General features: G+C 40.6%; 1 non-coding gene across 1 annotated transcript; it reads right to left on the bottom strand.

The window, feature by feature from the left end:
* Positions 1-260: 260 nt before the first annotated feature.
* On the bottom strand, positions 261-333 carry TRNAS-GGA (transfer RNA serine (anticodon GGA)). Its single transcript has one exon. It is a non-coding gene; the product is annotated as a tRNA-Ser (tRNA).
* Positions 334-3,843: the final 3,510 nt, after the last annotated feature.

The following is a 3,843-nucleotide window of genomic DNA, read 5'->3' as shown; positions in this document are numbered from 1 at the left end:
TTTGTAATAACAGTATCAACCAAAATTAGCAGGTGGATGCCAGGTGATTAGGATCTGGCTCAAAAAATGGCTTGAAGGAGAGGTCGCACAGGCCCTGTTTCATAACCAATCTTGCTGCAGTGGAGCAAAGTGAAATGAAGTCACTCAATCGCATCCGACTCTTTGCGACCCCATGGACTGTAGCCCATTGGGCTCCTCCAACCATGGAATTCCCCAGGCAAGAGTACTGGAGTGGGTTGTCATTTCCTTCTCCAGGGGATCTTCCTGACCCAGGGATCGAACCTGGGTCTCCCGCATTCCAGGCGGATGCTTTACCGTCTAAGCCACCAGGGAAGCCTAGCGGAGGAAAAGGGGAGACAAGTCCGCACTGTGCATCTTGTTGAGCTGAACTGCACAAAGAGCCGACTACCCACACAACGACTCCGGAGCAAAGTTCCTTTAGCCTCAATCCGACGTGCACATGTGTGAATACACACACACCTCTATGCACACGCAGATCTCACACAAATTTCTGATCTGGAAAGATTTCCTGTCTTTTCAAGATGAGGAACGATCAAGTGCAGGATCTATGTAAGAAAGCTACCAGTACATAAAAGGAAAGGAACAAGAACAGAAAAGCAAAAGAAGGAAGTTTTGCTGTGGAGCAGCTGAAAATTGTGGCAAAGGATTTTCCCAGTTACTCAAAAAATAACAAACGTAAGGACCTTTATATAAAACAAGCTCAAAGCAGAAGGGGCCCAGCAAAGAATGATAACAACAATCAGAGCACACAGATGAAATTGACCTGGAAGAGTGAGTTAGCCTTCTAAGGCCACAATTGAGCTCTTGCACACGTAATTCCCACTCTCGTCCTGAGCGCAGGGGACCTGGGCAAGGCTCCTGCCCCTGGAACAGGCTTCACAAGTGGCTTCCACGCCCTCATTTTACTTGCTGTAAAATATATAAGAAACAAAATCATAGTTCTCATTTTATAACCATATCACAAACGGGTCGAGCCAGCAGTCCCTCAAACCTATATTTTTCCTGCCTGCAAGACTGCTTATGAGAACATTTTTTACCTTCTCTAGACAGCCTTTGAGGATGCGATGATCAACACTGGGTGGTTTTAACCTTGGCTGCAGGCGGGGAGACAGGGATCCACAAGGATGGAGACAAGTCTCCAGGGCCCATCACAGCCAGTCGGGTTCCTGGGGGCTTTGTGCCCTCAGAGCAAGCGGGGTGATAAACGTGAAGCCCTGACTCGCAACGTGACAGTCTTCACTGACCGCTCTTCTCTGGCTTGTCTGCTGAAGTTCTCAGATTGAGAGCAGTGGGCTGGCAAGTCGTCCCCAACCCCAGGACAAAAAGCGCGGGCCCTGCTTTTGGACTTTGCGGTGAAGAAGAGAGAAGGAAACCAGCTTTACCTACTGACCTGCACCCAGCGGCCTCGCAGGCCTCCTCACTCAGACAGACCTGACTCCATCCACCCTGCTTTAAGTCTCTGCTGCTGCTGCTGCTGCTGCTAAGTCACTTCAGTCGTGTCCGACTCTGCAACCCCATAGACGGCAGTCCACCAGGCTCCCCCGTCCCTGGGATTCTCCAGGCAAGAACACTGGAGTGAGTTGCTGTTTCCTTCTCCAATGCATGAAAGTGAAGAGTGAAAGTGAAGCCGCTCAGTCGTGTCTGACTCTTGGCGACCCCATGGACTGCAGCCCACCAGGCTCCTCCGTCCACGGGACTTTCCAGGCGAGAGGACTGGAGTGGGGTGACATTAGTGTACAGGATTTCTAAATCCTCAGGGGAATCAACGTCAGACTGCACCAATCTCCCACTTTTTCTGGGGAAATGTGCTAAAACTGAAATGTGGATTGAAAAAGAAAGAACTCTTCACTGTAAGTACAGTAACCTAAATATCTGGAGGAAAAGACTTTCTAAGTGAAACCTTGGTTTGAAACAACTCTGTGGAAATTACTTTCTCTCCACAGCAGTATCTCTATATGCCCCCCAAATTCAAGAAAACACTCACATGTAAATGTGATTCCTCAGTGGCTTTCTGATGTAATATGGGCAGCTCTACGGAGAAGGCAAAGGCAACCCACTCCAGTGTTCTTGCCTGGAGAATCCCAGGGACGGGGAGCCTGGTGGGCTGCCATACATGGGGTCGCACAGAGTCAGACACGATTGAAGCGACTTAGCAGCAGCAGCAGGTCAGCTCTAGCCCAGAAGACTAGTATTTTCATAATGCCCCATCACCATCGATTCCTATATTGCTCTGATCAATAAAATATGCAAAAAGATAATTTTAAAATTAAGTGCAAATTATAGAAATTTATTTATATATTTAGTTAGCAAAAGAAAAAAGAAAATATGTAAATAAAGGTTAATAAATTCAACTGGACATAATATAAGCACATACTGATACCAATAAAAACACTAGATTTTTTTCTTTTACATTCTTTCTTATTTATGCTAAACAGTAAAATAACAACCATAGTAAATTTTAATAAATATGAGCCACAAAAATATATTTTCAAAATACAGTACAGATAGTAATATCTTAAGGAAGTCTAAATTCTAAAGGATAAGGAGGGATATGACAGATATTTATCTAATACAATATTTTACAATGTGCACATCAGGGGTATATCATCCAGATTTTATTCTCAGTTTATTCCATGAATATTTGCAATTGACCAGTTGTGAATGCCTGTATAATTCAGGTACAAAAAACACAGATTAGAAATGACAACTGACATAAAATAATTTATATGTTATAAAATATGTTTCAGTATATTTTCATACTGTGTATTTCTGGATTGTACCTAAGCTTATTTACGACTCAAAATTCCACTTGTATTTCAGGAAATGTAATTTTGTTTGACAGGAGGCAAAAACAAACAAACAAAAAAAAGCAAAACACAAACATACAAAACAAAACTTAGTTCGATCTACAAAATTATAGGTAATTTATAGCCTCCAGGGGCCTATGTGTAATATAACTTTTAAAAAGCAAAAAACAAACATACAAAACAAAACTTAGTTCGATCTACAAAATTATAGGTAATTTATAGCCTCCAGGGGCCTGTGTGTAATATTACACAGATTATCCAGTCCTTTCAATAACTATTTATTTAGCTGTAGTTTTGAAAAGCAGTATATGAATCCATTAACTCATGTTAATTCTGGAGAAAAAACATCTGATACCCAATGTTAATTTTCCTGCCTTGAGCATATAACCAGGGCAAAGATATATTCTTGTTTGACTTTTAAATGCCATTTAAATGTGTCTCTGCATCTGAAATTTTTGCTCAAAATTTATACAACTATATTGAATGATAAAACAGTAAGGACTAATATATTTAATGATCTAAGATATAATGTCTCAAAAAATGAAATTTGGAAACATTTTAGTATATGGAAACTTAAGACCAACATTTTGAGGGGAACAAAAAACAAAAACTGACTGGGAGTTAAAGATTTAAAAGGCTCTTCATTGGGCCGACTGTTTTTATTTGATATTAGATGAAATGTCTACCAAATACCCTAAAACAGATTAATGATAGAAGTCAGTTAACTCATTTTTTCCTTTCCACATGTGGGAATATTGGAATTTCTATAGCTGGTAATACTATGTTCCATATGTTTAAATATTAAACACATACACCAGTGTAACCTCTAGGCCACAAGATGAAGTGAACCAAATTTATATTTCTCTTTCTAGGTTTTTTTAAAAAATATATCTTCCTCTTTGCCTTGGGAAAATTCATTTCAGGAAAAGTTATGAGTACCTTTGAAAAGTCATTATGTTACCTTTTCCAGAAGAAGGTCCATGTTTTGGTCATCTCTACTTAAGGAATACAAATT

This window comes from Bos grunniens, chromosome 14 (assembly GCF_055505025.1).
Source record: "Bos grunniens cultivar Pamir isolate PY7600 chromosome 14, Bosgru_T2T1.0, whole genome shotgun sequence".
Lineage (NCBI taxonomy): Eukaryota > Metazoa > Chordata > Mammalia > Artiodactyla > Bovidae > Bos > Bos grunniens.
The sequence above is the reverse complement of the archived record's forward strand: the minus strand, read 5'-3'. Positions and strand labels throughout refer to the sequence as shown.